This window comes from Salvelinus namaycush, unplaced genomic scaffold (genome assembly GCF_016432855.1).
Source record: "Salvelinus namaycush isolate Seneca unplaced genomic scaffold, SaNama_1.0 Scaffold1525, whole genome shotgun sequence".
Lineage (NCBI taxonomy): Eukaryota > Metazoa > Chordata > Actinopteri > Salmoniformes > Salmonidae > Salvelinus > Salvelinus namaycush.
The window spans coordinates 25,895-39,762 of NW_024058259.1; positions in this window are offsets into that span (position 1 = coordinate 25,895).

A 13,868-nucleotide genomic window follows, 5' to 3' on the forward strand; every position below is an offset into this window, starting at 1 on the left:
TTTGTCATATAGCTAGTGTGTGGTGTAAACAGACTCTTTGTCATATAGCTAGTGTGTGGTGTAAACAGACTCTTTGTCATATAGCTAGTGTGTGGTGTAAACAGACTCTTTGTCATATAGCTAGTGTGTGGTGTAAACAGACTCTTTGTCATATAGCTAGTGTGTGGTGTAAACAGACTCTTTGTCATATAGCTAGTGTGTGGTGTAAACAGACTCTTTGTCATATAGCTAGTGTGTGGTGTAAACAGACTCTTTGTCATATAGCTAGTGTGTGGTGTAAACAGACTCTTTGTCATATAGCTAGTGTGTGGTGTAAACAGACTCTTTGTCATATAGCTAGTGTGTGGTGTAAACAGACTCTTTGTCATATAGCTAGTGTGTGGTGTAAACAGGCTCTTTGTCATATAGCTAGTGTGTGGTGTAAACAGACTCTTTGTCATATAGCTAGTGTGTGGTGTAAACAGACTCTTTGTCATATAGCTAGTGTGTGGTGTAAACAGACTCTTTGTCATATAGCTAGTGTGTGGTGTAAACAGACTCTTTGTCATATAGCTAGTGTGTGGTGTAAACAGACTCTTTGTCATATAGCTAGTGTGTGGTGTAAACAGACTCTTTGTCATATAGCTAGTGTGTGGTGTAAACAGGACTCTTTGTCATATAGCTAGTGTGTGGTGTAAACAGACTCTTTGTCATATAGCTAGTGTGTGGTGTAAACAGACTCTTTGTCATATAGCTAGTGTGTGGTGTAAACAGACTCTTTGTCATATAGCTAGTGTGTGGTGTAAACAGACTCTTTGTCATATAGCTAGTGTGTGGTGTAAACAGACTCTTTGTCATATAGCTAGTGTGTGGTGTAAACAGACTCTTTGTCATATAGCTAGTGTGTGGTGTAAACAGACTCTTTGTCATATAGCTAGTGTGTGGTGTAAACAGACTCTTTGTCATATAGCTAGTGTGTGGTGTAAACAGGCTCTTTGTCATATAGCTAGTGTGTGGTGTAAACAGACTCTTTGTCATATAGCTAGTGTGTGGTGTAAACAGACTCTTTGTCATATAGCTAGTGTGTGGTGTAAACAGACTCTTTGTCATATAGCTAGTGTGTGGTGTAAACAGACTCTTTGTCATATAGCTAGTGTGTGGTGTAAACAGACTCTTTGTCATATAGCTAGTGTGTGGTGTAAACAGACTCTTTGTCATATAGCTGTGTGTGGTGTAAACAGGCTCTTTGTCATATAGCTAGTGGTGTAAACAGACTCTTTGTCATATAGCTAGTGTGTGGTGTAAACAGACTCTTTGTCATATAGCTAGTGTGTGGTGTAAACAGACTCTTTGTCATATAGCTAGTGTGTGGTGTAAACAGGCTCTTTGTCATATAGCTAGTGTGTGGTGTAAACAGACTCTTTGTCATATAGCTAGTGTGTGGTGTAAACAGACTCTTTGTCATATAGCTAGTGTGTGGTGTAAACAGACTCTTTGTCATATAGCTAGTGTGTGGTGTAAACAGACTCTTTGTCATATAGCTAGTGTGTGGTGTAAACAGACTCTTTGTCATATAGCTAGTGTGTGGTGTAAACAGGCTCTTTGTCATATAGCTAGTGTGTGGTGTAAACAGACTCTTTGTCATATAGCTAGTGTGTGGTGTAAACAGACTCTTTGTCATATAGCTAGTGTGTGGTGTAAACAGACTCTTTGTCATATAGCTAGTGTGTGGTGTAAACAGACTCTTTGTCATATAGCTATAGCTAGTGTGTGGTGTAAACAGACTCTTTGTCATATAGCTAGTGTGTGGTGTAAACAGACTCTTTGTCATATAGCTAGTGTGTGGTGTAAACAGACTCTTTGTCATATAGCTAGTGTGTGGTGTAAACAGACTCTTTGTCATATAGCTAGTGTGTGGTGTAAACAGACTCTTTGTCATATAGCTAGTGTGTGGTGTAAACAGGACTCTTTGTCATATAGCTAGTGTGTGGTGTAAACAGACTCTTTGTCATATAGCTAGTGTGTGGTGTAAACAGACTCTTTGTCATATAGCTAGTGTGTGGTGTAAACAGACTCTTTGTCATATAGCTAGTGTGTGGTGTAAACAGACTCTTTGTCATATAGCTAGTGTGTGGTGTAAACAGACTCTTTGTCATATAGCTAGTGTGTGGTGTAAACAGACTCTTTGTCATATAGCTAGTGTGTGGTGTAAACAGACTCTTTGTCATATAGCTAGTGTGTGGTGTAAACAGACTCTTTGTCATATAGCTAGTGTGTGGTGTAAACAGACTCTTTGTCATATAGCTAGTGTGTGGTGTAAACAGACTCTTTGTCATATAGCTAGTGTGTGGTGTAAACAGACTCTTTGTCATATAGCTAGTGTGTGGTGTAAACAGACTCTTTGTCATATAGCTAGTGTGTGGTGTAAACAGACTCTTTGTCATATAGCTAGTGTGTGGTGTAAACAGACTCTTTGTCATATAGCTAGTGTGTGGTGTAAACAGACTCTTTGTCATATAGCTAGTGTGTGGTGTAAACAGACTCTTTGTCATATAGCTAGTGTGTGGTGTAAACAGACTCTTTGTCATATAGCTAGTGTGTGGTGTAAACAGACTCTTTGTCATATAGCTAGTGTGTGGTGTAAACAGACTCTTTGTCATATAGCTAGTGTGTGGTGTAAACAGACTCTTTGTCATATAGCTAGTGTGTGGTGTAAACAGACTCTTTGTCATATAGCTAGTGTGTGGTGTAAACAGACTCTTTGTCATATAGCTAGTGTGTGGTGTAAACAGACTCTTTGTCATATAGCTAGTGTGTGGTGTAAACAGACTCTTTGTCATATAGCTAGTGTGTGGTGTAAACAGACTCTTTGTCATATAGCTAGTGTGTGGTGTAAACAGACTCTTTGTCATATAGCTAGTGTGTGGTGTAAACAGACTCTTTGTCATATAGCTAGTGTGTGGTGTAAACAGACTCTTTGTCATATAGCTAGTGTGTGGTGTAAACAGACTCTTTGTCATATAGCTAGTGTGTGGTGTAAACAGACTCTTTGTCATATAGCTAGTGTGTGGTGTAAACAGACTCTTTGTCATATAGCTAGTGTGTGGTGTAAACAGACTCTTTGTCATATAGCTAGTGTGTGGTGTAAACAGACTCTTTGTCATATAGCTAGTGTGTGGTGTAAACAGACTCTTTGTCATATAGCTAGTGTGTGGTGTAAACAGACTCTTTGTCATATAGCTAGTGTGTGGTGTAAACAGACTCTTTGTCATATAGCTAGTGTGTGGTGTAAACAGACTCTTTGTCATATAGCTAGTGTGTGGTGTAAACAGGCTCTTTGTCATATAGCTAGTGTGTGGTGTAAACAGACTCTTTGTCATATAGCTAGTGTGTGGTGTAAACAGACTCTTTGTCATATAGCTAGTGTGTGGTGTAAACAGACTCTTTGTCATATAGCTAGTGTGTGGTGTAAACAGACTCTTTGTCATATAGCTAGTGTGTGGTGTAAACAGACTCTTTGTCATATAGCTAGTGTGTGGTGTAAACAGGCTCTTTGTCATATAGCTAGTGTGTGGTGTAAACAGACTCTTTGTCATATAGCTAGTGTGTGGTGTAAACAGACTCTTTGTCATATAGCTAGTGTGTGGTGTAAACAGACTCTTTGTCATATAGCTAGTGTGTGGTGTAAACAGACTCTTTGTCATATAGCTAGTGTGTGGTGTAAACAGACTCTTTGTCATATAGCTAGTGTGTGGTGTAAACAGACTCTTTGTCATATAGCTAGTGTGTGGTGTAAACAGACTCTTTGTCATATAGCTAGTGTGTGGTGTAAACAGACTCTTTGTCATATAGCTAGTGTGTGGTGTAAACAGACTCTTTGTCATATAGCTAGTGTGTGGTGTAAACAGGCTCTTTGTCATATAGCTAGTGTGTGGTGTAAACAGACTCTTTGTCATATAGCTAGTGTGTGGTGTAAACAGACTCTTTGTCATATAGCTAGTGTGTGGTGTAAACAGACTCTTTGTCATATAGCTAGTGTGTGGTGTAAACAGACTCTTTGTCATATAGCTAGTGTGTGGTGTAAACAGACTCTTTGTCATATAGCTAGTGTGTGGTGTAAACAGACTCTTTGTCATATAGCTGTGTGTGGTGTAAACAGGCTCTTTGTCATATAGCTAGTGGTGTAAACAGACTCTTTGTCATATAGCTAGTGTGTGGTGTAAACAGACTCTTTGTCATATAGCTAGTGTGTGGTGTAAACAGACTCTTTGTCATATAGCTAGTGTGTGGTGTAAACAGGCTCTTTGTCATATAGCTAGTGTGTGGTGTAAACAGACTCTTTGTCATATAGCTAGTGTGTGGTGTAAACAGACTCTTTGTCATATAGCTAGTGTGTGGTGTAAACAGACTCTTTGTCATATAGCTAGTGTGTGGTGTAAACAGACTCTTTGTCATATAGCTAGTGTGTGGTGTAAACAGACTCTTTGTCATATAGCTAGTGTGTGGTGTAAACAGGCTCTTTGTCATATAGCTAGTGTGTGGTGTAAACAGACTCTTTGTCATATAGCTAGTGTGTGGTGTAAACAGACTCTTTGTCATATAGCTAGTGTGTGGTGTAAACAGACTCTTTGTCATATAGCTAGTGTGTGGTGTAAACAGACTCTTTGTCATATAGCTAGTGTGTGGTGTAAACAGACTCTTTGTCATATAGCTAGTGTGTGGTGTAAACAGACTCTTTGTCATATAGCTAGTGTGTGGTGTAAACAGACTCTTTGTCATATAGCTAGTGTGTGGTGTAAACAGACTCTTTGTCATATAGCTAGTGTGTGGTGTAAACAGACTCTTTGTCATATAGCTAGTGTGTGGTGTAAACAGACTCTTTGTCATATAGCTAGTGTGTGGTGTAAACAGACTCTTTGTCATATAGCTAGTGTGTGGTGTAAACAGACTCTTTGTCATATAGCTAGTGTGTGGTGTAAACAGGCTCTTTGTCATATAGCTAGTGTGTGGTGTAAACAGACTCTTTGTCATATAGCTAGTGTGTGGTGTAAACAGACTCTTTGTCATATAGCTAGTGTGTGGTGTAAACAGACTCTTTGTCATATAGCTAGTGTGTGGTGTAAACAGGCTCTTTGTCATATAGCTAGTGTGTGGTGTAAACAGACTCTTTGTCATATAGCTAGTGTGTGGTGTAAACAGACTCTTTGTCATATAGCTAGTGTGTGGTGTAAACAGACTCTTTGTCATATAGCTAGTGTGTGGTGTAAACAGACTCTTTGTCATATAGCTAGTGTGTGGTGTAAACAGACTCTTTGTCATATAGCTAGTGTGTGGTGTAAACAGACTCTTTGTCATATAGCTAGTGTGTGGTGTAAACAGACTCTTTGTCATATAGCTAGTGTGTGGTGTAAACAGACTCTTTGTCATATAGCTAGTGTGTGGTGTAAACAGACTCTTTGTCATATAGCTAGTGTGTGGTGTAAACAGACTCTTTGTCATATAGCTAGTGTGTGGTGTAAACAGACTCTTTGTCATATAGCTAGTGTGTGGTGTAAACAGACTCTTTGTCATATAGCTAGTGTGTGGTGTAAACAGACTCTTTGTCATATAGCTAGTGTGTGGTGTAAACAGACTCTTTGTCATATAGCTAGTGTGTGGTGTAAACAGACTCTTTGTCATATAGCTAGTGTGTGGTGTAAACAGACTCTTTGTCATATAGCTAGTGTGTGGTGTAAACAGACTGTCATATAGCTAGTGGTGTAAACAGACTCTTTGTCATATAGCTAGTGTGTGGTGTAAACAGACTCTTTGTCATATAGCTAGTGTGCACATTTGTGGCCTGCTGGAGGTCATTTTGCAGGGCGCTGGCAGTGCACCTCCTTGCACAAAGGCGGAGGTAGCGGTCCTGCTGCTGGGTTGTTGCCCTCCTACGGCCTCCTCCACGTCTCCTGGTGTACTGGCCTGTCTCCTGGTAGTGCCTCCATGCTCTGGACACTACGCTGACAGACACAGCAAACCTTCTTGCCACAGCTCGCATTGATGTGCCATCCTGGATGAGCTGCACTACCTGAGCCACTTGTGTGGGTTGTAGACTCCGTCTCATGCTACCACTAGAGTGAGAGCACCGCCAGCATTCAAAAGTGACCAAAACATCAGCCAGGAAGCATAGGAACTGAGAAGTGGTCTGTGGTCACCACCTGCAGAATCACTCCTTTATTGGGGGTGTCTTGCTAATTGCCTATAATTTCCACCTTTTGTCTATTCCATTTGCACAACAGCATGTGAAATTTATTGTCAATCAGTGTTGCTTCCTAAGTGGACAGTTTGATTTCACAGAAGTGTGATTGACTTGGAGTTACATTGTGTTGTTTAAGTGTTCCCTTTATTTTTTTGAGCAGTGTATATATATATCTCTATACTACAGTCCTGTCATCGATCTACTGAGATACAGTACTGTATCAGCCCATCTGATTAACTAGTTAACTAGTCCCTTCATCGCTCTACTGAGATACAGTACTGTATCAGCCCATCTGATTAACTAGTTAACTAGTCCCTTCATCGCTCTACTGAGATACAGTACTGTATCAGCCCATCTGATTAACTAGTTAACTAGTCCCTTCATCTCTCTACTGAGATACAATACTGTATCAGCCCGTCTGGTTAACTAGTTAACTAGTCCCTTCATCTCTCTACTGAGATACAATACTGTATCAGCCCGTCTGATTAACTAGTTAACTAGTCCCTTCATCTCTCTACTGAGATACAGTACTGTATCAGCCCATCTGATTAACTAGTTAACTAGTCCCTTCATCTCTCTACTGAGATACAATACTGTATCAGCCCGTCTGATTAACTAGTTAACTAGTTAACTAGTCCCTTCATCTCTCTACTGAGATACAATACTGTATCAGCCCATCTGATTAACTAGTTAACTAGTCCCTCTGTTAAGCATCCCCTTCTTTGTTCAAGCTGAGCTGAAGCCCTTTCTCTCTGACCAGTAGAGAGGTTTGGAGGTTGGACCATGCAGGGCTCTCTCTCTCTAAAACAGAAGCACTGAGTGGAGGAAGAGACACTCTTAACACTATGACTGGCATGAATTATAGAACCCATCAGAGGAGATGAGACGAGGACAGAGGGAAGGAGAGGAGAAGAGAGAGGAGAGGAGCAAGGACAGAAGAGAGAAGGAGGATAAATGAGAGGAGAGGAAATAAGAGGAAAGGAAAGGAGCAGAGAGGAGGAGAGGAGGGTGAGGAGAGAGGAGGAGGGGAGGAAGGAGAGAGGAGGGGAGGAAGGAGAAAGAGAGGGAGAGGAGGGGAGGAAGGAGAGAGAGAGGGGGGCGAGGAGAGGAAAGGAGTGGAGAGGAGGGGAGGAAGGAGAGAGGAGGGCGAGGAGAGGAAAGGAGTGGAGGGGAGGAAGGAGAGAGGAGGAGGATAAATGAGAGGAGGAGAGGAAAGAAAAGGAGCAGAGAGGAGGGGAGGAAGGAGAGAGGAGGGAGAGGAGAGGAGAGGAGAGAGGGGGAGGGGAGAGAGGAGGGAGAGGAGAGAGGATGGGAGGAAGCAGAGAGGAGGGCGAGGAGAGGAAAGGAGTGGAGAAGAGGGGAGGAAGGAGAGATGAGGAAATGAGTGGGCAGGAGGGGAGGAGAGGAGAGAGGAGGGCGAGGAGAGGAAGGAGTTGACGGGAGGGGAGGAGAGGAGAGAGGAGGGCAAGGAGAGGAAAAGAGTTGACGGGAGGGGAGGAAGGAGAGATGAGGGCGAGGAGAGGAAAGGAGTTGACAGGAGGGGAGGAGAGGAAAGGAGTTGACGGGAGGGGAGGAAGGAGAGATGAGGGCGAGGAGAGGAAAGGAGTTGACGGGAGGGGAGGAGAGAGGAGAGGAAAGGAGTTGACGGGAGTAGAGGAGAGGGGAGGAGAGGAAGAGGAGCAGCCCCAACCTCACTGCTCCAGCACAACGCTCCACCATGCAGTGGAAACGAGGCTCTGTGATTGGTGCAGGGCCTGGCGGGGGGTAGAGAAGTATTCCACGCCCACGTACAGTAACACAGGGAGGGAGAGAGAGAAGAGGAAAGAGGGGGACAGAAGAGAGAAATGAGCTAGAGAGAGAGAGAGAGAGACAGAGAGAGAGAGAAGAGGAAAGAGGGGGACAGAAGAGAGAAATGAGCTAGAGAAAGAGAGAGAGACAGAGAGAGAGAGAAGAGGAAAGAGGGGGACAGAAGAGAGAAATGAGCTAGAGAAAGAGAGAGAGACAGAGAGAGAGAGAAGAGGAAAGAGGGGGACAGAAGAGAGAAATGAGCTAGAGAGAGAGAGAGAGACAGAGAGAGAGAGAGAGAGAGAGAGAAGAGGAAAGAGGGGGACAGAAGAGAGAAATGAGCTAGAGAGAGAGAGAGAGAGACAGAGAGAGAGACAGAGAGAGAGAGAAGAGGAAAGAGGGGGACAGAAGAGAGAAATGAGCTAGAGAGAGAGAGAGAGACAGAGAGAGAGAGAGAGAGAGAGAGAAGAGGAAAGAGGGGGACAGAAGAGAGAAATGAGCTAGAGAGAGAGAGAGAGAGAGAAGAGGAAAGAGGGGGACAGAAGAGAGAAATGAGCTAGAGAGAGAGAGAGAGAGAGAGAGAGAAGAGGAAAGGGGGGGACAGAAGAGAGAAATGAGCTAGAGAGAGAGAGAGAGAAATGAGCTAGAGAAAGAGAGAGAGAGAGAGAAATGAGCTAGAGAGAGACAGAGAGACAGAGAGGAGTGTGTGGTAATCAAGGTGCTGGTATTTTGGGGGAAACTGAATGTGAAGTCGTTTATCCTGCTGCAGGGCTTGTCTCTTTACTGCATCAACACAGAGAGAATAGAACTAACTAGGACAGCTTCAGCATTTACATAGAGGGGCTCATTATGATTACACTGTATCACTATCAAACACACTGAGGGTTCTGGACCCTTCTTAATGGGTTGATAACACGCTGTGTCACATGTTCAGAGGGTTCTGGATCCTTCTTAAAGGGTTGATAACACACTGTGTCACATGTTCCGAGGGTTCTGGATCCTTCTTAAAGGGTTGATAACACACTGTGTCACATGTTCTGTCGCGATAGCGGAGGTAAAGGACGCCGTTGTTCAGCCTGTCGCGATAGCGGAGGTAAAGGATGTCGTTGTTCAGCCTGTCGCGATAGCGGAGGTAAAGGATGTCGTTGTTCAGCCTGTCGCGATAGCGGAGGTAAAGGATGCCGTTGTTCAGCCTGTCGCGATAGCGGAGGTAAAGGATGCCGTTGTTCAGCCTGTCGCGATAGCGGAGGTAAAGGACGCCGTTGTTCAGCCTGTCGCGATAGCGGAGGTAAAGGATGTCGTTGTTCAGCCTGTCGCGATAGCGGAGGTAAAGGACACCGTTGTTCAGCCTGTCGCGATAGCGGAGGTAAAGGATGCCGTTGTTCAGCCTGTCGTGATAGCGGAGGTAAAGGATGCCGTTGTTCAGCCTGTCGTGATAGCGGAGGTAAAGGACACCGTTGTTCAGCCTGTCGCGATAGCGGAGGTAAAGGATGCCGTTGTTCAGCCTGTCGCGATAGCGGAGGTAAAGGATGCCGCTGTTCAGCCTGTCACGATAGCGGAGGTAAAGGATGCCGTTGTTCAGCCTGTCGCGATAGCGGAGGTAAAGGATGCCGTTGTTCAGCCTGTCGTGATAGCGGAGGTAAAGGATGCCGTTGTTCAGCCTGTCGCGATAGCGGAGGTAAAGGATGCCGTTGTTCAGCCTGTCGCGATAGCGGAGGTAAAGGATGCCGTTGTTCAGCCTGTCGCGATAGCGGAGGTAAAGGATGCCGTTGTTCAGCCTGTCGCGATAGCGGAGGTAAAGGATACCGTTGTTCAGCCTGTCACGATAGCGGAGGTAAAGGATGCCGCTGTTCAGCCTGTCACGATAGCGGAGGTAAAGGATGCCGTTGTTCAGCCTGTCGCGATAGCGGAGGTAAAGGATGCCGTTGTTCAGCCTGTCGCGATAGCGGAGGTAAAGGATGCCGTTGTTCAGCCTGTCGCGATAGCGGAGGTAAAGGATGCCGTTGTTCAGCCTGTCGCGATAGCGGAGGTAAAGGATGCCGTTGTTCAGCCTGTCGCGATAGCGGAGGTAAAGGATGCCGTTGTTCAGCCTGTCGCGATAGCGGAGGTAAAGGATGCCGTTGTTCAGCCTGTCGCGATAGCGGAGGTAAAGGATGTCGTTGTTCAGCCTGTCGCGATAGCGGAGGTAAAGGATGCCGCTGTTCAGCCTGTCGCGATAGCGGAGGTAAAGGATGCCGTTGTTCAGCCTGTCGCGATAGCGGAGGTAAAGGATGCCGTTGTTCAGCCTGTCGCGATAGCGGAGGTAAAGGATGCCGCTGTTCAGCCTGTCGCGATAGCGGAGGTAAAGGATGCCGTTGTTCTGGTTAGAGCCAGTTTGCTCTGTTCTGTGAAGCGTTGTACCAGATCTTCAGTTTCTTGGCAATTTCTCGCATGGAATAGTCTTCATTTCTCAGAACAAGAATAGACTGACGAGTTTCAGAAGAAAGATCTTTGTTTCTGGCCATTTTGAGTCTGTAATCGAACCCACAAATGCTGATGCTCCAGATACTCAACTAGTCTAAAGAAGTCCAGTTGTATTGCTTCTTTAATCAGAACAACAGTTTTCAGCTGTGCTAACATAATTGCAAAAGGGTTTTCTAATGATCAATTAGCCTTTTAAAATGATAAACTTGGATTATCTAACACAACGGGCCATTGGAACACAGGAGTGATGGTTGCTGATATTGGGCCTCTGTACGTAGATATTCCATGAAAAATCAGCCGTTTCCAGCTACAATAGTCATTTACAACATGAACAACGTGTACACTGTATTTCTGATCAATTTGATGTTATTTTAATGGACAAAATGTTTCATTTTCTTTAAAAAACAAGGACATTTCTAGGTGACCCCAAACTTTTGAACGGTAGTGTACTTGGAGAGCTCTAATTTGTCTCCACCCATTCAGCATCGTTCACACCCTCTTAAGCCCCACCCATCTCGTTAAGGATTCACAGAGCGAGTAGATTTCCAGACTAAAAGTGTTTCCTTGGGTGTCTGAGCTGTGTGCTGCTCGTTTAAACTGACAGCTTGGTGCTTTCTACATGTCAATACCTCTCACAAATACATGTAGTGATGAAGTCAATCTCTCCTCCACTTTGAGCCAGGAGAGGTTGACATGCATATTATTAATGTTTGCTCTCTGTGTGCATCAAACGGCCTGCCGTGCTGCCCTGTTTTGAGCCAATTGCAATTTTCCTAAGTCCCTCTTTGTGGCACCTGACCACACGACTGAACAGTAGTCCAGGTGAGACAAAACTGGAGCCTGTAGGACCTACCGTGTTGATAGTGTTGTTAAAAAGGTAGAGTAGCACTTTATTACTGACAGACTTATGCAGTCATTTCAGTCACTGTAGTAGCTGACGTTTATAGTGTTGAGTCATCCGCATACATAGACACAATGGCTTTACTCAAAGCCAGTAGCTTGTCATTAGAAAATATTGAAAAAAGTAAGGGGCCTAGACAGCTGCCCTGTGGAATTCCTGATTCTACCTGGATTATATGTGAGAGGCTTCCATTAACCTGTCTAGGACAGGGGTTCGGCTAGCGGAACTCCTCCCACATTCCACTGAAAAGGCAGAGGGCGAAATTCAAAAGATATTTTTTAGAAATATTTATCTTTCACACATTAACAAGTCCAATACAGCAAATGAAAGATACACATCTTGTGAATCCAGTCAACATGTCCGATTTTTAAAATGTTTTACAGCGAAAACACCACATATATTTATGTTAGCTCACCACCAAATACAAAAAAGGACAGACATTTTTCACAGCACAGGTAGCATGCACGAAACCAACCAAACTAATCAAGAACCAACCATACTAACCAAGAAACAACGTCATCAGATGACAGTCCTATAAGATGTTACACAATAAATCTATGTTTTGTTCGAAAAATGTGCATATTTGAGGTATAAATCAGTTTTACATTGCTGCTACCATCACAGCTACCATCAGATATAGCACCGAAGCAGCCAGAGTAATTATAGAGACCAACGTGAAATACCTAAATACTCATCATAAAACATTTCTGAAAAATCGATGGTGTACAGCAAATTAAAGACAAACATCTTGTGAATCCAGCCAATATTTCCGATTTTTTAAGTGTTTTACAGCGAAAACACAATATAGCATTATATTAGCTTACTACAATAGCCTACCACACAACCGCATTCATTCATCAAGGCACGTTAGCGTTAGCGAATAAACCAGCAAAAGATATTAATTTTCACTAACCTTCATAAACCTTCCTCAGATGACAGTCCTATAACATCAGGTTATACATACACTTATGTTTTGTTCGAAAATGTGCATATTTAGAGCTGAAATCAGTGGTTATCCATTATGCTAACGTAGCATCTTTTTCCCAGAATGTGCAGATATTTCTATTAGACTCTCACCTATTCTGACCAAATAGCTATTCATAAACATTACAAAAAAATACATGTTGTATAGGAAACGATAGATTAATTAGTTCTTAATGCAATCGCAGTGTTAGAATTCTAAAAATATCTTCATTACGACATAAGGCTTACGTTATGGCTAGAGATGCCCAAAACATGGGCGCAAAACTACTAGTACACAGTTCGACAGATATATGTAATAGCATCACAAAATGTGTCCTACTTTTGGTGATCTTCCATCAGAATGTTGTACAAGGGGTCCTTTGTCCAGAACCGTCTTTGTTTGGTATCAGAACGTCGTTTTTCCCTCTTGAATTAGCAAGCACACTGGTCAAGTGGCGCGAAGCTATCCTTCCTGAACATATGCAGACAAAGCAACACGCCTAACGTCCCGAAGAAATTTCAATAATCTAATAAAACTATATTGAAAAAACATACTTTACGATGATATTGTGACATGTATCAAATAAAATCAAAGCCGGAGATAGTATTCGCCTATAACGACAGCTTTTCAAAAGGCAATTACAGGTCCCTCCACGCGCCTTCCAGAAAACCGAAAATGGAGGACACGTCATTCCAAGAGGATTCATTCCATCTCAGACCAAGATAATCAACTCTTTTCTTCTCTCACTTCCTCTTGACATCTAGGGGAAGGTGTATGACGTGCACGTATAGTCATACGTATCATGCCCATTTATAGGCAGGTCCTTGAACAGAACATCGAATTCAGACTTTCCACTTCCTGGTCAGAAAGTGTGCTGCCAAATGAGTTCTGTTTTACCCACAGACAAAATTCAAACGGTTTTAGAAACTAGAGAGCGTTTTCTATCCAATAGTAATAATAATATGCATATTGTACGAGCAAGAATTGAGTACGAGGCCATTTAAATTGGGCACGAATTTCCCCCAAAGTGAAAACAGCGCCCTCTGTCCTCAACAGGTTAAAGAACACCCTCTGTGTTCTGTTAGACCGGCAACTCTTTATCCACATTATAGCAGGGGGTGTAAAGCCATAACACATTATAGCAGGGGGTGTAAAGCCATAACACATTATAGCAGGGGGTGTAAAGCCATAACACCCTCTGTGTTCTGTTAGACAGGTAACTCTTTATCCACATTATAGCAGGGGGTGTAAAGCCATAACACATTATAGCAGGGGGTATAAAGCCATAACACATTATAGCAGGGGGTATAAAGCCATAACACATTATAGCAGGGGGTGTAAAGCCATAACACATTATAGCAGGGGGTATAAAGCCATAACACAATATAGCAGGGGGTATAAAGCCATAACACGTACATTTTCTTAGCAGCAGACTATGATCGATAATGTCAGAAGCTGCACTGAAGTTTAACAAAACACCCCCCTCATTCTTTTTAATCATCAATTTCTCTCAGCCAATCATCAGTCATTTGTGTAAG